Source organism: Amblyomma americanum, chromosome 5 (genome assembly GCF_052857255.1).
Source record: "Amblyomma americanum isolate KBUSLIRL-KWMA chromosome 5, ASM5285725v1, whole genome shotgun sequence".
Lineage (NCBI taxonomy): Eukaryota > Metazoa > Arthropoda > Arachnida > Ixodida > Ixodidae > Amblyomma > Amblyomma americanum.
The window spans coordinates 47,666,511-47,689,879 of record NC_135501.1 but is presented as its reverse complement, the minus strand read 5'-3'; the positions used below and the strand labels follow the sequence as shown (position 1 = coordinate 47,689,879).

The 23,369-nt window shown below is 46.5% G+C and overlaps 1 long non-coding RNA gene across 1 annotated transcript in view; it reads left to right on the top strand.

Annotated features, from left to right (window-relative positions):
• Positions 1-5,828: 5,828 nt before the first annotated feature.
• LOC144132415 (uncharacterized) overlaps positions 5,829-23,369 on the top strand; it is a 19,104-nt gene continuing 1,563 nt past the window's right edge. Inside the window, exon 1 of the long non-coding RNA XR_013314805.1 lies at positions 5,829-5,878. This is a non-coding gene — a long non-coding RNA (uncharacterized LOC144132415). The remainder of the gene's footprint in view (positions 5,879-23,369) is intronic.

Sequence of the window (23,369 nt, the reverse complement as noted above, 5' to 3'; positions counted from 1 at the left end):
GCTTTCATTTGGGTCCTGCAGCACACCTTTATTTCTAAATTCCTGTTTCGTGTGTATTGCTGCGATTTCACTAATCTGGGTTGGGAATCATTTAGCTCCTTTTCACGGCCTGCAATCTTTCCTTCAGATTTTCATTTTCCTTCTTCATTGTGCTGTTTTCTGTTACAGTAGTTCTAAGAAGTTTGTTTGCTTCATCAAGCCCTTTACTACAAAAGTCCAGGCTTGCCTTGATGTCTTCAAGCTCAGTGCGCAAGATGCGTTCATCTGAGCGGAAGTTTCTTTCCATTGTTTCTCTGTGCGACTTCAACTCTGCTTTTAGTTCATGTCTCAATTCGTTAAAAAGCTTGGCGATTTCCTTTGCCATTTTATTTAGGGCAAACAAAAAAGTTTTGAAGAAACTAAGTACTAAGCAGTCAATAAAAACTTACTACGCAAAAAAAAATCACTTATGCATTGGCAGCAGTGACGGCGATAGCAACAGTAAAGCGGGGGAAAAAAGAAAATGCTCTAACCTGCGACATGAGAAAGATTTTGTTTAGCTGCCGTTCGCACCGCCGTCACCGCTGCACATGGCAATACACCAAATCAGGGGGTACAGGGTGATATGGGATGGGCGTCTTTCGAGACCAGAGAGGCTAGCAGTAAGATAGCATTTGAGGAACGATTGAGAAGGATGGAGGAAAAGCGGTGGGCTAGGAAAGTTTTCAGATACCTGTATATAAAGAATGTTGACACGAAATGGAGAAAGCGAACTAGAAAATTGACAAGCAAATATCTGGACAGCAGTAAGGGGGCAAATCAGCAATTATCGGTTAAGAAAAAGGTTAAAGGAACAGAGAGAGCTTTGTGGAAAACAGGGATGCTGACGAAATCGGCACTAGAAACATACCGGACCTTTAAACAGGAAATTGTCAAAGAAAATATCTATGATAATTGTAGGGGAAGTTCTTTGTTGTTTGAGGCCAGGACTGGAGTTTTGCGGACTAAGAAGTATAGAGTCAGGTACCAGGAGATAGACACTTTGTGCATTGCGTGCGGAGAGGAGGAGGAAACGGCTGAACACTTGATACTTTTCTGTAAAGGGCTTCACCCTACAGTGGAAGGCAGCGGGGCTGACTTACCCAAGGCATTGGGGTTTAGGGATAGTGAAGGGAAAGTGGATTTTAAGAGGTTAGAAGTAACCAAGCGAAGGTTATCTGATTGGTGGCTAAAAGCAAGACAGGAGTAAAATTTCACAAGACATGGCTAGGTGGCTTGAGCCACCGCCCGATGTAAAGGGTTCAGCCGTATCCATCCATCCATCTCAATGGTACAGTGTAGGTCGGTGTGGTCGGCACTTAGGGCATTTGCCTGGGTTGAGGGTGGGGAAGAACAAGTGTTTGCGATATAGGTTAGGATACGTGTGAGTCTCAAGTCTCAAGCTCAAGAGTCTCAAGCTTCGGCCTTGGTCAGTGTTGGGTTTGATGGTGTCGTTGTTCATCGTGTACGGTAATATTCTGCGATTCGGGTGTAGGTCTACATTGCCGCGTATGCACCCTCTGTGTCTGCTTCGTCCTGCGCTGCCTGGAAGGTAGCTGCTCGGGCGAGCGCATGGGCACTTTCGTGGCCGGCGACGTAGGCATCACCAGTGGTCGAGACGATATGCAGAGTGTGGAATATATCAGGATTGATTGGTGAGACTCCGCCTCCAGGCAGCAAAGCGATCTCCTCAGCCTTCGTGCTCAAGTTCATGGGCCCGAACGGAGCCCGCAATGTGAATTGTGCAAGTGGAGTTTGTAACTGCTCTTTTTATAGCGTTTGTGCAGTAAGTTATTTCGCCGCGTAGGCATATAAGAACTTTTATCAGAGTCACATGCGCAGTAGTGCATTGACTCTGGGTGTCCTACGGCTGGCGTGGATCTCGGGGTGCATTTTCTTTCTGACTGGTGCGACTCTGATTATAGCTGCGAAGTTGGGCGGGATGCCGTGGTATTACTACTGCAAGAGAATTGTCGGGTGCAGGTAGCCTAGCTGGGAAACACAGAACAGTCTTATCACAGCAGGCGAAGTTGCCTGCTCCGACAAAGTTGTCGAATCGGCTGAGAAAGGAGCCCTTGTGCACGGGACGCTACGAATTATGACATTATACAAAGGCGTTGGTTTGCACCAAGCCCGAGAAGTGTGGTGACAAAATCACTGCCTCCGCCTCAGGAACTTCTATGCTAGTGCCATCCGCAAAGAGCGTTCTCTTTTTACCGAAAAGCGCACATTCAAGTAGAAGAGCCCAAAGTTCAACGATGCTGCTACCGCCTGTATCTCGCAACACCGAAACCACTCGTCCGAACACCTCCCCGTGCTGCATTGGTATGGCGGCATCTATCTGGGTTTGCAGGACCCGCTCCTGTGATAGACTCTCTAGACCACTCATCTCCAGAGGCGAATGGGGGTAGGAGCACCGAGGTGAGATCCAACATGCGGAGGTCTCAAAGTCAGCAGAACGCTTACACCAGCACGACTTTGCGTCGTGCCCTGACCTGCGGCAGAATGTGCACTATGTTTCTTCTGGCTCCATCCCTCAATCCGAGAACCTGTGCCCCACTATCTCGTAAATGAAGCATCGAATTAGAGGCTTGGAACTAGGAACCTCTTCCTTGGGTGTTCAGCTGCCGCGGTGGCTGAGTAGTTACGGCATTCGGCTGCTGGCCCGAAAGACGCGGGTTCGATCCCGGCCGCGGCGGTCGAATTTCAATGGAGGCGAAATTCTAGATGTCCGCGTACTGTGCGATGTCAGTGAACGTTAAAGAACCCCAGGTGGTCGAAATTTCCGGAGACCTTCACTACGGCGTCCCTCATAGCCTGAGTCGCTTTGCGACTTTAAGCCGCCATATATCAAACGATCTTCCTTGGGTGTCATCACTGCAGGTTCTTACTTGTCTTTCAAACCAAAAAAGATTAACCTTCCGCTGTGCCTCGAGAAAACGATCTGGAGTTTCCGCCACCTTATCAACCGCCTTGGAATACAGTTTTCTCAAAAACAGTGCTAGATTCGAGCGGCAGTTAATGAGAAACTGCTCGGCCACTTTAAGGTGGCGAACAGTTCCAAAAGTGCGGCCTGTCCCCACATTTCGACTCATTGATCAGTTGATCAGAGGCTGAACACCCTTGTAGCACACTGTGAGGCTCTCTCGGCATCCAGAGGCTTACAGTGGCGAAACTTCTCTCTCTATCCCTGAGCGGTAAATGTAAACCTCTGAAGTAACACCTTTTTAGCTTTCTTATAGTCAACCTAGTCACCAGGCGAGAGCCGAACAAAGGTCCTGGGGGATTCTTCTCCAAGGCCCAGACTCAAAGCCGTGGCGCATTTCTCCTTTTGCCGTCCCTGTCCAGTTGCCATATGTTTCATCTGCTTAAAATAAGCCTCTAAACCATCGCGTCATTCTTAAAACATTGGAATCAGGCTAATAGTTTGACTGAGACGGCAGGTGCGGCGGTGCGCTCTCCATCCCGCCACCTTCATCCCGGCACCGCTCAGGGTGCCCCCAAGACTGGTTCCCCGTGTCTGCGCCTTTACAGTCGTCCATCGTCCGGTGACATTGCCTTGGCCCTTTCTATCGTCCGCCATATTATACATGTAAAAAAAGTCTGTGTTCTGAGATGACTGGTCTGGGCTGTTTTTCTGGTTCGACCGTGGTGATCTTATGATGCAAATAATGTACTTCATGTGCCGAGCGACAGACTAAATGACAAATTCTTTGTATTGCAAAAAGCGTAAAACAAGCGAGACACGCCGGACTGACGTTCATTACAGAGGCCAAAAAAATCAAGAAGCCATGCCCTGTCTGCCCCGCTTGAGCAGCACTAACAGATGAAGCCATAATATTCATTATCATCATCAGCCTGACCACGGTTACATCAGGGCAAAGGCCTCTCCCATGTCTCTCTAATTGTCCTTGTCATTTGCAAGATGCGGCCGTCGTAACCCCGCAAACTGTTTTCTCTCATCTGCACACCTAGCTTTCTGCCGCTACGCTGCTACGCTTGCTTTCTCTTAGAATCCACTTCGTTACCCTTAATGACCAGCGATTTTCTTGTCTTTGCATTACATACCCAGCCGAAGCCCAGTTTGTCCTCTTGATTTCGACTAGGATGTCATTTACGCACGTTTGTTGCCTCACCCACTCTGCCCGCTTCCGGTCGCTTAACTTTGCACCTATCAGTTTTCTTTCCATAGTTCTCTGCGTTGTTCTTAAATTAAGTTGAACCCTATCGATTAGCCTTTTCTCTTGGGGGTATTGGTAAACTGCCATTCATAATCTGAGAGGGCCTGCTATATGCACTCTGCCCTATTCAGATTCTTCTGGTAGTTTTCCTCCCTTGATTAGGATCAGCATCCACCACCAGCCCAAAGATGTATTGCCTGACCACTTCCATCACCTCGCTACAAATTGTGAACTCCTCCTCCTTTGAGAGACTGCTGAAGATTAGTTTGGTTTTCTGCTCGTTATTTTAAGACATACCGTCCTGCTGTTCATCTCCTGAGTTAGCAAGAAAATGACATCAGCGATTCTCAAATTACGTAGGTATTCTTAATTAATTCTTATCGCCAACTGTTCCAAATTCAGGCCTCGAAACATCTCCTGTAAACAGGCGGTGAATAGCATTGGCGAGATTGTGCCTCCCTGCCTGACATCCTTCCTTACCGGAATTTTATTGCTGATTTTATGAAGGACTATGGTTGCACTGCAGCCGTTTTAAATATCTTCCAATACCTTCACACAAGACTCTTCTAAACCCTTATTCCGCAATGCCTGCATGACTGCTGAGGCTTAAACTGAGGCAAATGCTTTCTCGGAATCAATGAACGGTATATTTAGGGTCTGGTTTTATCCTGCTCATTTCTCTATAACTCGTTTGATAGTGTTAATATGATGTATTTTTCAGTATTATTTAGCAGAGCCTGCATAATCATTTTGTTGTTTTAAGTCTAAGGTTCCCCTAACTGTATAAGTGATTACCTTAGTAAATGCCTTGTACGCAACAGACATTAAGCTGATCGGTCAGGGGCCATTCAAGTCCCTGACGTCTCCTTTTTTAATGATTATGATAATCTTACCATTTTTTCCAAGCTTCTGGTACGCTCGAGGTCAAAATGCAGTGTGTATACAGGGTGGCTTGATTTTTTTATCACCATCTCCCCTCTTCTTTCAAAAAATATACTCTTACCTGATTCCCAGCAGCAGCTTCACGTTGTTCCAGTTTAAAACAAGTGTTTTTTTATATTTTAAAACGCAGAAACAGCATCATAGAATGAAGAACTCCATCAATGCTTAAAAGGGTGAAATACCAAGCTCCACTGGCTTGTAAAGTGCATTACGTGAGACCCACTACCAGGCTTCACCTGAATAGTTGGGGACAAACCTTTCATCCTTAGAGAACCATGCAAAATCACTGCGTATCACCAGCTATTTTTATAAGTTTTTTTTCAATGTTGAACATGTGGTCACATGAAATATCCCTTCTGGCGGAAAGATTCAACAACGAGGCCCTATGCAGCTGGTGACAGTGAAACGTATTCAAAATAAGGGAAACACTATTAATTCCCAATTGAGCACAGTGCTGAAACATTTGTCACAGTGGCCGGTTATGCATTCAAATGAATTATTCTGACCTAAAAGCAGGAGTTTTCCTCAAGGAAAGAGGTAGATTTATCCTGAAATTCCCGTTCGGTTGCTACGCCAGGTAGCAAGTTTAACTGAACGTGAATGCTCCACGATTAGCAGCTGGTGCCGATACCTCAAATTTTTTCCATAAAACACAGTGCATGACTAACCCTGCTTTTTTTCAGAACATAACTGCGCTGTTCAACAGCCAGGAGATTCCGTGCCTCAAACGAGCAGGGGTAAGCACGCATCTCTTCCTATCACAGTGCTTGCCCAGTCACTGTTTTCTAAGGTTGCCCTGAATATTTCGGAGTTTGAATATTTCGGTGTTTGTGGATACATCTGGTGAGGTCGGCGCCATATATTAGGTGACGAGCATCCCAAGCTGGTATGGCCTCATAGCAAGAGCGGAAATAAAGCTCAAGCCTCCTGATCCCAAGTCTGCGCACTGTGGCCCGAGCGGGCGTGATGCACTGGGTCCTGTGCTCACCGAGAATGAACCTTCTGCCAGGGAACTGCCTCGTCAGGTGCAACCTCCTCCCGAGGAGTTTGTGGTTCGGTGCCCCAGCTGCTGCTTTCGTGGCGCGTCGTTAAAAAGCAGTGCCGTGCCGTTTGCAGAGTCAGCCTTTGGTGCGCCCGCTGGGCTGTGAACTAAAGTTAGGGCTATGAGTAACGTGGTTCTCCAGTATTCATGGGCGGAGGCCGTGGCACCCTTGGATCCATAGATAACAGCACACATCTCAAGTGTCCCGTAGATGAGGAGCCGTGGGTCAGTGGAGATCCAAAGAGGGATGCTGACGTTGAGGCGACTGGAAGTGCGAGTTTGAAAAGAGAGTGATGACTGCCCACAAAGATGCCAACACTCAGGCGGCACTGCTCGCTCAGGCGGATGGAGTTCAGTAAGGTAAGCAGTGGAGTTGTGGTGGTTGCAGCATTTGAGGTCGCTACCCTCAACTTAACGGGTATGCGAAATTGAATGCTCCAGAATCAACTAAAGCGCCATACAGGAGACGCAGCTTTCTTCTGGCCTGGACACGGAAGCTCCTTTTAATCCGTTAATAACAGACTATACTATTGTCAGCCACTCGACAAGTGTCTCTGAAGGCAGTTAGTGACTGAATATTTCCGACATCCATAGGGTATTGTGGTGAGGGGTGCCTTGTACGCTTAGACCTTGCTGTTGCATGTGCACAGGGGCGGGTGATATGTGTATATGCGCCTGCGATAGAGCGAGAAAGAAGGGTTTTCCTTATGTCGTTACATAAGGTTCTGCGCACGGATTGCATATTTCTATTGCTTGAAGAGTTAAATCGTCTTTGCTGTGATGAGAATCGGTCAGCGATGTATGTGCGAAATATCCATAGTTCCGTTATTTTAGCTTATTTGGTCGCTAAGCGCAACATTGTTTAGATTGGCCAACAAGAAACTGAAAATATATATTTCCAGCATTTCTACTCGTCCTCAAACTGAGCGGGTCAGCAGCGTTTGAGAAAGATTGAAAATGAGCTATAGACAGGACCCACGTTCCTGCTGCACTGTTATCTAAGGTGCGCGGCTACTGTGTATGCCCGTTTTGGTTTTAGTGATCACTGCATGGTGGCTGCTCAGATCTCAAGATACAGTCGCCGTTTTTTCAGCCTTGGTGAATGTTCTAGAAGCTGAATAATTCTTTGCTGATGATTAATTTCTTCAACTCGCAAAATTTTCTTAAAAGGTTCATGGACCCGTGAGCAGCTCTCAGTCTTTCAGAAGGGGGATCTGTTTAGTCCGGAGGCTGAGAACTTGGAAATTGAAGCGTCAGCATGACTATTTTCCTAAGCACCATTCATTTTAAGTATCGACACATTATAAATTACCTGCATGATCTAGATAAAATTGATCCAGCAGCTAATGTCGAGGGCGTAAACAAAATCAAAGCCTAGTTGCAACTGTTTGCCACTGAAAATACTGAGGGGCTTTAACTCGATCTTCGTAGCATGGGTTCATTGGAGAACTACAATTTCACCTGGCATTCATTTAGCAACGGCAGGCTGCTTTTGCACAAGAGGGATTGGAGATTAAACACGATGGAAATGGTAATGATTTGGGCTTGCCTAACTGCTAAGAGCACCGCTTTTGAGTCCGCTGTAGCCAGACTAGTGGGTCAAACTTCATTCGCTTCAGTGATGCGTTTCCTCGACTTGGCGAATTGCGCCGAGCTGTAATCGAGAATCCTCTCGTATTGCACAAAGTCAAACCAGCTCTTCCGCTTGTACAGGGATATAAATCTGCTGGCCCGAATGTGTTGACCAGAAAATCTGAAAGAACAGTGTCGCACTGCCTTACTCCTGTCTCACAGGAAGATTTCATAGCTCCTATGTTGGCCTTTTACCACCTACTTTTTATTCCGGAAAAGCATACTATCTCTGAAAACTACAAATAACTGGTTAAGGACTTATCAACGACGCCATCGTAAATTATTGTGCAATGTAGACTATGAAACATTAACGAATTTTTTTTCTTCCCGCTAGCACTGATGACAGTGGAATTAGCAGGATCGCATCAGGCTTGTCTGATTTATGGGTTAACGTCACAAAGCGTCACAGGCTATGAGGGAGGCCGTAGCTAAAGAGTCCGCAAATTTCGACCATTTGCGGTTTTTTAACGCACACTGACATCGGGCAGTGCTACGGCCTCTAGAATTTTGCCTCCATTCAAAATTCCAACGCTTCAACCGGGATCGCACCCGCGTCTTTCGAGCCAGCAGCCGAGCGCCATAACCACTGAGCCATCGCAGCGAAATATCAGGCAAGTGGAAATCGAGGCCGCTTTATCCAAACGGATACACATATTGCACGCTAGGTATTAAAGTCACTTTTTGACGTAGCCCGTCAAGTTGGCCTATTTCACATTGATCTTGCGAAGGCATTTGATAAAGTTCGTCAAAATTTTTTGTTTACATTCCTGCCACATGCAAGCATTTAGGATGTATTACTTGTGGGGATAAGACTATTCTTCGAACAATCCTATACTACGCTGATACCAAATCAAGAACTTACCTAAACAATTGCAATAAAGTCATCTGTCTGGCAGGGTTGCCCATTATCGCCTCTGTGTCGAGTTACATCTCGAATATTTATGTCTGGTATCACTGTATCCACAGCTATTCCAGCGTTCTCACTTATCAGTCTGAAATTAAGATCTTAGGCTATGCTGATGACGTTGCCCTGTTCTGTTCAGACAAAAAGTGTATGCTAGAATCTCTGCATTTAGCAGTTCTGTGAAAGCTCTGGCGCAGCTCTAAAGTTGAATAAATCTAAAGGGTTGGCGTTGGGTTACCGGTGTACAAAACCAACTCTTTCTGGCGGCATAAGCTGGGACCGAAATTCTCTACAGTATCAGGTGCAGAATATTTGGCGTTATTTGGAGTCACAAATTCTCCCTATCAGGCGCCAAAGGCAGCGTTGGATGGATCGGGAGCTCTCGATTTTTTCTCGGGCACAAGTGTGCAACATCTTGGTTGCAAAGCTGGTCAGCCTATTGTGCGTGACGGATTGTACCGGAAACAAATTACAAGCTCTGCACAGACTTTTTGCGACCACTGTGTGGCTTTTTCTTTGGAAGTCGATGCGTCGAGACAGTTTGTTTCTTCCTATATAGTGTGGAAGAGCTTGCCTTGTTCACTTGTTTTTTGCAAGCTTGTCCCACGGTTTCATTGCGCTAGCACTTATAGTAGCCATTCGGCGCATTGGGGCGTTGTGTGTTTGTTTCTCTGTCTTTTCGCCTGAAGCCAATTTTATGGCTAGCTGCTCACATTCCAAAAGGGTGGCGGGCAACCTGCGCACTATGTTAGGCGGCTGCTCATGTAATTGTGAGAGGCTGCTCTTGAAGAGCAACCTGGGTTGCAACCGAACCCAAGCAACTGAAGTTTCCCCATTGGCAACGCCTGCAAAAGAATCTGCCATGTGGCACTGCCCCATTGCTCACCCGCCAACCTGGGGGCTTACTTGCCAAGATGTAGCAGTGGTAACCAGGCGAGAACATGGATCGCTAATTAGGCGACACCAACCCTAAGCACACCGAGCTAAGCGGAATGAGCAGCAGTGGTTAGAAAGAAAGCGTGAAATGGTGCTTGTACAGTGTGTAAATGGAAGAAGCTACGGTAGTAATTATCATTGGGAAGCATTGCGTCGGGTGCGGGGGTTGTTGCCCTCCCGTGAACAAGCCTAAAGGGCATCATCTGGATGGTCGCCTTCACTGTGCTGTTGTAGGCGAACACAAAGTAAAGAACGACGGCATCCCTGGTATTGAGCACAGCGTCGAAATACATGGCAAGCTTATCATCGATGGTATTTTTCAAGTGCAACGCGAGGCCGTTTGTCTGTGGCGCCATCTTGCAGGAGGGTGCCGTCGACGAAAGATTTCGCGTCTCGTGCTGCTGGGCTGTTCGGCAGTATTTTTCTTCAGAATAGCGAGTCAGTTAGACGGCCGCTCCGATAACCCACACTGCCAGATGTAAACGTATGATAGAGGCCAAGAAGATGTATTCCAATCTTGTTCGAAGAGCTTTGCAGTGAGGTATCGATTTAATTAGCCCAGCTGGTGTTGACCGCGGTAGATTCCTTCGCTCACAGCCATGGTAAGTTTCACGTAACGTGCGACATCGGAGGACAACCATAGCCGGTGAGATCCTATTGACTTTCCCCATCGAATACTGTCAGGAAGGAGAAGAAGGTAAGCGGTGTTATTCGGTTCCACATTCCTCTTCCTGACGGTGACTTTTTCTTTACACAAAGAATACAACCCACGCTTCAACATTTAAGGAGGTGAAGAAACGTTCCCTTCCAGGTACTCGATAGGAAGTTATACGCAGGGGCCCGGACGTTGCCCCTGCGCGGAGGTGCTGCTGCTGATAGGTCCAAGAAAGACGTTGTCAAGGTCGCCTTTGCATGTGCGTCGACAGCGGCTTGCGACAGGAGTGGTTGGCTCCAGAGAGCGAGGCAGCTCATTTAGTGTTTCAAGTTAGCAAGACAATAAAATGCGTGAGATTGGCTTCACTATCCATGAAGAGCTACTCAGTGGGGCTCGTACAATTGAGCACGACTTCAGCATCACCCCGTTCGGGTTTGCGGGTTCAGTCTGCGAGAAAGTTTGAAAGATGTTCAGATATTTTTTCTGCATATAAGTTTAACTGCTGCGGCCAATATTTGGTTATAAACTTTTAGCAATAGGCCATTAGTTAAATTGAGTTCATTCTACTTTTGAATTCTTTCAAATTATTGAATTAAAGTTTTAGTTCCTGTTTTACTAATTTCAGCTTTAAACCAGGAAAGATGGTATAGGGATCAGCGGCATTGAAGCTTTAGTTTTAATTGAAATGAGGCTTCTTAGTGGTGAAAAAAACAGCTGTTATCTAACAGTAACAGAGAGACGCCCCCAAATAAAAATATATTTGCGTCGCTTCCTTCCTATTATTGCTCTTTCATTCTTCAAAATTGACAATCAAGTGCCGTGAGCTAGATTAACGGAAGTTAACATCCCCGGGACATAATGAACAGAATAAATCAGAATGAAATCCCTGTATTACGGAAAGGTTATTCTGAAGGAATGGGTATCCTTTTAAAGCTCCGAGAGAAGACCATGCATTACATATCTCGTCCTCGCGAATATTTTCCTACAAATGAATATAACAAACAGCAAGAGGTCTCCACTTGATATAAAATCGATTTTTAATGAAGCTGTATACATCTGCGTCAATTCTACCTGGCAAAAAGAAAGTGCCGCGCTAAATCGCTTTCATCTAGTGTTAGAAAAAGTGGAAACATTAACGTACCTGGTATCCTGAATGAATTTGAAAACATGTTCGAAGGGCTCGAATTTACCTGCGAGGTTCTGCAGCGGTCCAAGATAAGATTTTTAGAGATTTTAGATGCTGTCAGCCACACATGCTGGTCGTGCAGAACAAAGGCAAAAAATGATTGTTGAGATTCGATTGAGGCCTTCAAAGCTGGTGGAAAGGAGTGTAACGGATTCCAGCATGCTGCAGAGCATTAAAAATTGTGCTATCACAAGATTTAGAAACGCCTGGTCATGCCAGTTGAGAGACTAAAAAAACGAATATCCAAACGTTCTTAAACCCACTGTAGCAGAAAAAGCGTTAAAGACGACCACTCAAGTTAAAAACAGAAACCCCTAATTCGGCTACCGTACATTCATAACATACCCCATGGACTTAAAAATATTGGCACAAAATATAATGATTCCAGTGGTTCTTCCAGCACCCTAGAGGTTGATTTCTATATGCGCAAGGGTAGGAACAAATTAAAACTGAAATAAAAAGGAAGGCAAATGCGGCGTCGCCCTCAAAAAGGAAGTACGTGGCCTGCGATGCACGCATAGTTTACAAATTCCCAGTCTCTTGCTGAAAACGATACATCGGCCATTCCAGAAGATGTATCAATAAAATATTTAGGGACACTCTATGAAATGGGTGCCGGTTACGCATTCAGGGAACCAAGCTAAGCATTTTTTTCTCAGCAAGGGTGTCAAGCGTTGTTCAGTGATATGTGCAAAATCGGACATCATTTCAAAATTTTTGCAGCATATTCTGAAAAATGTGTTAGAGATTTATTCATAACCTTCCAAGAAGCAGAAACAGCACGAATCAAGAACCATTAGAGATGCTATGACACGTGCTTTACCGTGATAAAGCAAGTAAACAGCATGCGATTAGACTCCATAAAAGGACAACTGCTTCATGTCTAATAATCATTTGTGAGTTCGCGCTTCGATTGTTTCATGTGTTTCTTCCTCTGTCATTTCTGTTGTGTAGTAGGGCGCTATAACAAATGTGTCATTCAGTGCGCCCCTGTATTAGTTCGCAGAGTGATTAAATGACTCCATTACCGAGAGCTTCAGACTTCAGTAAAGTTCAATTTAAAAAAGTTTATGTGGTTCTTAATGCTGTACGAAAACACCAAAAGATATATCTGGACCCGTTGCCGATGGCTAATTAATAAGCCAGATCAGCCGTGCCAATAAACAGGCATTGTATAAATGCAAAAAACAACAAAAATTTCCGATATGTAAAATGATAAAATGATTGTTTATGGGAGCTTAACGTCTCAAAGCGACTCAGGTTCTGAGGCATGCCGTGGTGGAGGAGTCCAAAATCTCATTCTTTTGATGATCTTTAACGTGCGCTGACATCGCACAGCACACGGGCCTTTAGCATTTCGCCTCCATCTAAATGCGACTGTCGTGGCCGGGATCGAACCAGCGTCTTTCTGGTCAGGAGCAGAGCCCCATAACCATTGAGCCACTACGACGGCTAATATGTTAATGGAAGCAGTACATATAACATTCACAATAGGTAACGATGGCCTCGACTCTGGCAGTATTGACGCCAGTGGCATCATAAGAGGGTTCTCGCACATCTTCTGCCCTCACCATTCGATCACGTTCCTACGTGGCACTGGCGGTAATACAGGACGTACTACGTCCGCCGCTATGGACGTGGGTGCCCTGGTAAACAATCTCGGGGTTCGGTTGCACTACAGATTAATATCCCCGCAAGTAGAAGATTGGACAGCCGCCGCCGCAGCCCAGTTGGTTTAGTGCACCGCACGCGAGATTCGGGGTCGCGGGTGCAGATCCAACCGGCGGCATGTTTTTTTTCATCTGCTATATAGTTCATTATCCTTAAGATAATTACCCTATTTATCTTTCATTATTAAGCACTACAAATTAAAAACGAAAACCCTATTCTTCTTGGTAACCGTGACTGCTTCCGTCATGCATGTCATAGCGAGCAACTCTTTTCCCTCCCGTTGTCGGCTCTTCTGCTTTGATTGACATTCAGAGAGGAAAGTCCTGGGGCGCGAAAAAAAAACGGGGAAGCGGCACTTAACATTAAATGAGAAAATGACCTCTCCGCCGTGGTCAAATGATGTTTTGTTGCCTTGCTGTTCTTTGAGTGTAAATTCCAAATTCAATGGCGCACTCGGCCTATATATCGTTGGAAGAAATAATTGAATATCTCATTCGTTGGTGTCATTTAGACGTTTAAACTATAAAGAAACAAAGCTGCTGAATTAGAATATGTATTTTACCGGCTACGACAACCCCATTCTCCTTGGTAACCGTGACTGCTTCCGTCATGCATGTCATAGCGAGCAACTCTTTTTCCCTCCCGTTGTCGGCTCTTCTACTTTGATTGACATTCAGAGAGGAAAGTCCTGGGGCGCGAAAAAAAACGGGGAAGCGGCACTTAACATTAAATGAGAAAATGACCTCTCCGCCGTGGTCAAATGATGTTTTGTTGCCTTGCTGTTCTTTGAGTGTAAATTCCATATTCAATGGCGCACTCGGCCTATATATCGTTGGAAGAAATAATTGAATGTCTCATTTGTTGGTGTCATTTAGGCGTTTAAACTCTAAAGAAACAAACCTGCTGAATTGGAAAATGTATTTTAACGGCTACAGAACTGCTTTATAGTGCTTATGTTTACCGAGAGCTAAAGATCCCATGAAAGGGATGCGTTGGATCTTCCCAATATGAAAACATTTTATATTGATAGAACCAAGCGCCAAAATGGTGGCGTTTCCTTGCTAGTAGAGAACTGTTTGAAAGTTAATTTTCTTGCAGATTTTCTTGTTTTGACAGAGAGTTAATAAACTCTGTGCCTACAGGTAAATAACGCTTTTATTGCAGCTTATTATTGTCCTCTATTCGGCAGCATTCCACTCTTTCTTGCACTCTTAGCGATCATGCTTACGTACGTAAGTAAAAATTGGTACAGGGTAATCGTTGGTAGCGATATTAGTATTCATATGGCATCTAAACATTCAAGAAACTTTGTTTTAAAAATGTCCTCAGAAGCAATGCATGCTCGAACATAATAAATTTGCCTGCTTGAGTGAAACCTACTTCATAAATTGCAATAGATTTGTTTGTAGCTGACAATAAAATAGGGTATATTACCTTATCTATTCTTACTTTCATTAGTGATCACATGGCAATAAGCTGTAAGGCTGACACTAACCATATTATTGCATATGAGTACGATGCCACAATTTCTCAGCTTACTTCACAGAAGTACGTCAACTCTTTTCGTCGGGAATTAAAAACTGTAAGCTGAGGGTACATTCCCATTACCACTAATTCAAATGGAGCCTACGAAGAGCTTATGGGTCGTTTTTTATCCATTTATAGCAAGCATATCATTCATCAAGGACGTTCGAAAAACGAAAAAAAAATAAACAACATTAAAAACTGGAATGACCCGTGAACTTCGGGAAGATTATTAAAAAGTATCGGCTTTTCAAAAAAATCGTGTAATAGCTTGATGAAGCGGACTTTATTGCTCTCTAGCGTTTCCGTAATTTTCTAAATAAGGAATCAAAAAGTACAGAGACGCCTATTTTCGTCACTTTACTATGTGTTCAGGTCGTACAAATGAATTCTAGAGTAAAATGAGCGTTGTTATCTTACGTGCGCAGAAAAATGTCTCCGCAGGTGCAATTATTCGCATGGAAACGTTGAAAGGTGATTCAATAGTTTGTGCTATTAGAGAATTTTTATAGAGAGAAATGTAATCGCAAGCTCATCACAAAACACCATTCTAGACCCAGTTAATGCAATACATTACTTTTAGAACCAACCGACGTTGTAGAAGTTCTATGTTTTCATGTTTGAGGAATTCGCATAGGTTTGACGCCGATGATGTGCATGTTAGAGCGGTAAAATACAACCTTCATATTACAACTCCGAGAGTAACGTACAGATTCAATCTTTATCTACGGCACTTTACCCATCAGCCATGGAACTGGAATAAATGACCTCGCTGTACAAAAAAGAGTGATAGCCGAAGTGTCTCGAACTACTGTTCCATATCAGTACTTCCTGCGTTTTTTTAAGGTTTGGCAAAAGTCCTCTTCGAACAGCTTTCTCGTCTTTGCAAAAAATATTACCGTTATCACTAAATCACAGTATGGATCGTTTCAGAGACTTAGTACTTCTTCACCAAAACGAATATGTTGTGTAAAATTTTGAGCAAAACAACTAAGTTCTCGCTCTATTTGTTGACTTAACCCATGCTTTCGACCACTTTATTCGTTGTATTCTTTTTGATAAATTAAGCCGTTGAGTTATTTAGGGACACGCCCTTACTACGTTAATCAGTTGCATTTGTCACAAAAAGCAATTCGTCATTTATGGAGGAAAAACGCTAAGGCACCCGTGTGCTGTGCGATGTCAGTGCACGTTAAAGATCCCCAGGTGGTAGAAATTATTCCGGAGCCCTCCACTACGGCACCTCTCTCTTCCTTTCTTCTTTCACTTCCTCCTTTACCCTTCCCTTACAGCGCGGTTCAGGTGTCCAACGATATATGAGACAGATACTGCGCCATTTCCTTTCTTTCCAAAACCAATTATTATTAATATTATTATTAAGTAATTGACCTAGTATCTAATCAGAAAGCATGTCTCAGGCATCCCACAAGGAAAAATTCTTAGTTCGTTGCTATTTGACTTATACATAAATGACATAGTTTGTTTCTCAAACGAAAAACGGTACATTATATACGTAGACGACACAAGCTATTTGTGTTTTCGTCCTGTCCTGAAGCATTCCTTACAGCAAAAAGAGTCTTAATCTTAGGAGCTTGATCTAACAGTTGTCATCTTTATATTAATCTTAAAAAACAAAAGCGGTTGTTTTCTATCCCAAGGGTAAGCAGCTAACTTCTGGACATAACGTTTCTGTTAAATCCACAAAGATTGAGTTGGGTAAAAGCATCAACGTATTGGGTATGTAATTCTCTAAGACGTTGCAGTGGGACGACCATATTGTCACATAATGGTGACAGCAGTCGAAGCAGCGATGAAGACGGACAAAAGGGTCTTCTAAATGAAAACTGTTTATTGGACTGACCTGCATCCAAGATGGACTGAATCACTCGGCGGCAGCGAAGCGACAAGCGTGCTCGGCGGACGTCGAACAGAATGCCCGCCGCCGTCGGTCGTCCTCAACTTAAAGCTGATAGCAAACTTTCGAGATAAAGCGTGCAAAGTTACTAGAACATTCCGGAACAACGTAGAATCAGGTTTGCCTAGCTGCGATCAATCGAGATAAATATAGTCGTGTCTTGCGTCGCAAACAAAGCGATAAAGTGCTGTGGCGGCAGATTTGAAAAACGAACGAATACTGCTTATATTCGCGGCATTACTCGCATCTCAAAGAAGCATCGACCCGATGCATTAAAACAAATAATGCGACTGGTAAGAAAAAAAAAAAACGTATCTTGCGAAAATAGAACATAGAAACGCAGCGGCCTTTAGCGCGCATAATATGGATTCAGACGGACTACATGGACAACTTCTGGTCGTACCCGGCGTCGCTGGGATGCAGTCATTGCGTCGGGGATGACTTCATAATTCAGTGCAACTAGCCGACGAAGAGCCTTGTACGGGCCGAAATAGCGGCGCAAAAGTTTTTCACTCAATCCACGGCGGCGAATGGGCGTCCGCACCCAGACTTGGCCTCCTGGCTTGTATTCCACGTTGCGTCTTCGTAGGTTGTAGCGTCTGGCGTCGGACCGCTCCTGATCTTTGATCCGTAATCGGGCAAGCCTTCGAGCTGCTTCTGCGCGTTGAAGGTAGGCGGCAACGTCGACGTTCTCTTCTTCTGTAACGTTGGGCAGCATGGCGTGTAGCGTGGTCGTGGCCTCCCTGCCATGGACGAGCCTAAAAGGCGTCTCTGGTCTCCTGCACTGCGGTGTTGTAGGCGGGGACTACGTAAAGCAGGATGACATCCCAGGTTTTGTGTTCGGCATTGACATACATGGCGAGCATATCGGCGATGGTTTTTTTCAGGCGCTGGGTCAGTCCGTTGGTCTGGGGATGGTATGCAGTTGTACTCCGGTGGCTGGATTGATTGCAATGCAGGATAGCTGGCGTTAGTTCCGCCGTGAATGCTGTTCCTCTGTCCGTGATGAGCACATCGGGGGCGCCGTGTCGAATTAGAATGCACTCCACGAAAAATTTGGCGACTTCTGCTGCTGTTCCGTTCGGTTAGAGCTTTCGCCTCGGCGTAGCGGGTCAGCTAGTCGGTCGCTATGATGATCCACTTATTTCCAGATGATAACGTTGGAAAAGGGCCAAGCAAGTCTATGCCGATCTGTTGAAAGGGCCTAGAGGGAGGTTCAATGGGGTTCAGAAATCCTGCTGGTCGTGTGGGAAGGGTCTTTCGTCGCTGACAATCTCGGCAGGTTTTCGCATAGTGTGCGACATCGGCAGACAGTCGGGGCCAGTAATACTTGTCTTGACTGCAGCGGAGGGTGCGATTAAACCCGAGATGTCCAGATGTCGGCTCGTCGTGTGAAGCCTGTAGAACTTCTTCGCGGAGACAAGCAGGTACAACAAAGGAGGTAGGTTGTTTTGCTCGCTGTAAAGTTCTTCACAAGAACCTTTCTGCCCACAGAAGAAAGACAGTCCTCGCTTGAATGATGTTGGGGGCGAATAAACCTTGCCTTACAGGTACTCGGTGAAGCCTTTTAGGTCGGTGTCCGAGCGTTGCTGCTAAGCGAAAGAGCTGGGGCTGATGGGTCCCAGGTAGGCGTCCTCATCATCGTCCGGTGGCGGTGTTATCTACAGGGGCTCGTGAGAGGCAATCGGTTTCAGAGTGCTCGCGTCCGGACTTGTAAACGACGGTTATGTAAAACTCCTGGAGACGTAGACTCCATCGAGCGAGTCGGCCAGAGGGGTCCTTCAAATCGGCCAGCCAGCACGCCGCGAGGTGGCCGCTGACCACCTTGAACGGTCGTCCGTAGAGGTAGGTGCGGAATTTCGACATAGCCCAGATAATGGCAAGGCACACCTTCTCCGTTGCCGAATAGTTAGTGTGGGCCTTGGAAAGGGAACGGCTAGCGTATGCGATGACTTTCTCCAGCCTGTCGCTTTTTTGAAAGCGGACGGCGCCTAGGCCCACGCTGCTTGCGTCGGTATGAACTTCAGTATCGGCGTTTTCATCAAAGTGGGCAAGGATCGGTAGGGACTGTAAACGACGCTGAAGTTCCTTGAAGGCTTCTGCTTGCGGCGCTTTCCATTTAAACGGCACGCCTGCCTTCGTCAGTTGGGTCAGGGGCTCGGCGATGCGCGAAAAGTTTTTCACAAATCGTCGGTATTATGCGCACAGTCCGAGAAATCTGCGCACTGCTTTCTTATCGGCCGGCGGTGGAAACTGTTCAATAGCAGCTGTTTTCTGCGGGCCTGGGCGTACTCCCTCCTTGCTAACGATGTGGCCTAGAAACAGTAGCTCTTCGTAGGCAAAGTGGCATTTCTCTGCTTTCAATGTTAGGCCAGACGACTTGATTGCATCTAGTACTGTTCGAAGTCTTTTGACGTGCTCTTCAAAGTTCGAGGCGAAGACAACGACGTCATCTAAATATACAAGAGAAATTTGCCACTTCAGGCCTGCCAGCACTGTATCCATTACTCGCTGAAACGTCGCTGGTGCGGAACAGAGACCAAATGGCATCACCTTGAACTCAAACAGCCTATCCGGAGTGATGAATGCTGTCTTCTCGCGATCTTTTTCGTCGACCTTAATTTTACCAGCAGCCGCCCTTGAGGTCCATCGATGAGAAATATTTTTCCGTTGCAGAGCCGGTCCAGTGTGTCGTCGATGCGGGGGAGGGGGTAGACGTCCTTCTTTGTTATTTTCTTCAAGCGGCGGTAATCCACGCAGAATCGAAGTGCGCCGTCTTTCTTTCTCACTAGAACAACCGGTGCCGCCCATGGGCTCTTTGAAGGCTGGTTGACGTCGTCGCGAAGCGTTTCTTCGACTTGGTCCCGGATGGCTTGTCGTTCTCGCGGTGACACACGGTAGGGGCTTTGACGGAGAGGTCGGACGTGTTGGTCCGTTATAATGCGATGCTTGGCAATTGGCGTTTGTCGCACCTTCGGCGATGTCGAAAAACACTCATTGTAGCTTTGAAGCAGATTGCGGATCTGGTCATGTCTGTTCCGGTGCAGTACAGTGTTAATGTCGAAAGTGGGCGAGTTCTCTTGGCCAGGGGAATCTTCTTTCGAGGGGTGGGAGAGGGCGAAGGGGTCTCGTACATCAGATATTTTGTCGAAGAAAGCAATCCTCGTTCCTCTGTTCATGTGAAGGTATTCTTCGCTGAAGTTAGTCAGCAGAACTTCGGCCTGGCCACTGCGGAAATGTGCGATGCCTCTTGTGGTGCTGATTCCTCGGTATAGAAGCAACTGCATGTTCCCCTCGATGATGGCTTCAGAGTTAATAGATTTCGTGGCGCCTACGGTCACGATAACGCTTGATCGGGGTGGGATGCTCACTTCTTCCTCCAGGACACTGAGGGCAACGTGATTTTCCCCAGTTTCCTTTGAAGCGATGGCTTCGTTCTTTGAAAGCGTGATCAGATTGGATAGCAGGCCGATGATCGCCTGATGCTCATTAAGGAAATCCGTAGCCAAGGTCACTTCGCGGGAGCATTGCGGTAGCACAACAAAGGTCGCAGGATAGGTATGTCATTTGACAGTCACTCGTGCTGTGCATCGTCCTGATGGCGTAATGAGGTGGCCCCCTGCAGTGGGAAGTTTTGGGCCGTCCCAAGCCGTTGTGACTTTTCTCAGATGCGCAGCGAATGTTCCGTTCATCACCGAGTAATCGGATCCTGTGTCGACTATAGCGGTAACATTCTGGCCGTCAATAGTCACTTCTAAGCCGGAGGTCCTAGTTCTTGCATGTCATGTCGCTCTCGGCGTCAGGTCACGGCTTCGTCGCGTATGCGAATCGCGGGTGTGGCGTGTGGTCGAAGCTTTTCTGGGTGGCGTCGTCGTTTTGAGGGTAGTTTGCGTCGTGGTTGGGGTTGTCATTTTGTGCGTCGTCGGTGCAGCGAGAGTAGGTTCTTCATGCGGCGTCGCGGATGCAGCGTCTTCATGGGGCGTGGTCGGTGGAGGATCTTCAGCGTTTCGCTCGAGAGCAACCTCACCTCCAGAGGTTGCTGCCTTTAGTTTCCCCTACGGGGCTGGGAGACCTTCCTCGTACCGCGGCTTCGTAGCTGCGGCGTGGCGACGCAAAGCGCGAGGTTGACGGCGATGGTGAGCGCGAAACGCGGTTCGGCGTGTACTCCTCTCGACGCAGGTACTCGTCGATTTCCTGCGGACCTTGTCCGAAGCGTGGTCGTAGGGCGTTAACGGCAAATTCTCGAAGATCGATACGTCGGTACGGGCAGTGAAGAAGAATATGGCCCGCCTCACCGCTATGGAAGCACAACGGCCGGTTGTCGGAAATCCTCCAGGCATCGCATTTCCTGGGGCTTGACGTCGGTCATAGGCTGGGCGGGCGGGGGTTGGAAGGCGGCGTTGCGGAACAAGTGGCTCATCTCGGGGAGGACGTGGGGGTTGTCGTTGGGGCTGAGCAGTCCTTACAGCAGCTGCGTAAGTCATGGCCTGGGGTTTTGTGGCCGTCGAGGTGCCAAGTGCCTGTTGCACTTCTTCCCTTACCACGTCCATCAGAGTCGCTGCTTGTGGCTGTGGGGAGGATGGCAGTAATCGGCGTAGCTCCTCTCGGATGATTTCGCCGATAACATCCCGCAAGCTGTCGCTGGTGGTGGCCGGCGTGTCCGAACGGATTGCACAGGCAGAGGAAGGGCGGTTGTACTGCGGAGCTCGGACGTCGAGGGTCTTCTCAATCGTGCAGGCTTTTTGCATGAATTCCTCTACTGTTTCTGGCGGCTGGCGGACGAGGCTGCCAAACAGTTGTTCTTTTACGCCGCGCATTAAAAACTGAACTTTCTTTTCCTTGGTCATCTCGAGGTCGGCGCGGCAAAAGAGGCGCTTCATGTCTTCCACATAACAGCGGGCGGGCTCATTCGGAAGCTGGATCCTGGACTCGAGGTGTAGTTTGGCTCTCTTTCTTCACGACACTGGCAATTATCTTCAAGAGTTCCTTCTTGAATAGCTCATACGTCGTTTGGGAAGACTCGTGGTTATTTACCACGTGCGTGCTGAGCCCTCCAGTGCTATAAAGACGTGCCGGAGTTTCGCCGCATCTTCCCAATTGTTGAAAGGTGCCACGCGTTCATATTGGTCCAACAATTACTCGGTGTCTTCGCCTGCGGCTCCACTGAAAGTTGGTGGCGCCCGCGGCTGCTGCAGTATGATCGGTGTCGACATCTTTGGCGAGGTAGTGGTGCTCGTAGCGGCGTGCTTTCGCTGTCTGGTGCGGTGAGGCAGGGTCCCGAACCGAGGCTGTTCTCTCTGGTGATGTCGGCTGGCTCGGTCAATTGCTGGCTCGTCCTCCGTTGCTAAGCGCAGGGGGCTGGAGTCCCGACTTGAAGAGGGCGTCCGGAACATGGAAGGCTACCTATCAGCTCCACCCTATGTCACGTAGTGGTGACGGCCGTCGAAGGAGTGATGAAGACGGACAAAAGGTCTTATAAAAGAAAAGTGTTTATTGGGCTGTCTTGTGCCCACAATGGACTGAATCACTCGTCGGCTTCGAAGCGACAAGCGGGCTCGGCAGTCGTCGAACAGAATCCCCGCCGTTGTCTTCCGTGGTCAATTTAAAGCTGATAGCGAACTTTCGAGATAAAGCGTGCAAAGTTACTAGAACATTCGGGAACACCGTAGAATCAGCTTTGCCTGGCTGCGATCAAGCGAAATAAATCTGTTCGCGTTTTGCGTCGCAAACAAAGCGATAAATTGGTGTGGCAGCAGTTTTGAAAAACGAAGAAATACTGCAAATATTCGCGGCGATATAAATTACATTTTGCAGAAATTACTTTCGATAACCTTATACTTCATCCAAATTGTCACGTTTCTCCAACCTCTGCAAAGATAGCTGTTTACTAGCCTTATGTTCATCCTAAATGAGTAATTCTTACTCAGTGGGAGACAGCGACAGAAAGCATTTTCATGGGCTCTTAAGAATGCAAAATATTTTACGAGTGATTAGTTTGCGCCCACTTTTCACTGTAGCAGAATTATTGAAAAAGCTCTAGATTATTTCTGTAAACAATATGTGCGAACATGAATTTCTGCGAGAATACTTAATCAGGATTATCAAACAAAACACGCTATTACTTGATATATCGAACTTAGAATCCTTATGCAATGTGGCCTAGAATACTAGAAAGACTGACCGTTGAAATGTGTCAACATATGGTACAAATTGCGGATTTCATATGCTTGGAAAAGACATGCCTCGACTGCTAAATGTATCCCTGAAAGCAGAAAGATGCTTAAAAACTAAATATACAGGACCTGGAGGCGTTGTATTTTTAATTGGTTCTTATGTTTTCAATGCACAAAACACGTTTCATAAGAGAACAATTGTCTTAAAACACTCTGCCACTGCTGCACTAGGCAAGCATTCGTTTGAGAATTTGTTGAATTCTACTCTGAGCCCTTCTCTCTGCGTCATTTGCGAAAGTGTTATCTTTTTTCTTCTTTGCTGCTGCTTGCTGTCAATGCCAACAGGACGAAGATTTTTTCAAGCCGTAATGAAATGGCTTTTCTTCTTGGCCCCTTTCAGTGTTCATGTCGTCTTGTGCAGCAGAAAATAAATTATGAAAATCAGCAGAAAGATTTAGCTGTGGTTTAAACTTTGGTTAACCCTGATGATAGGCGAAACATTCCTTTGCAAGGCTACGTGCACAAACGCCACACACGCTGCCAAACGGATTGTCTGTAAAGTATCGATGATGTGCCCTACGCCCGATGGG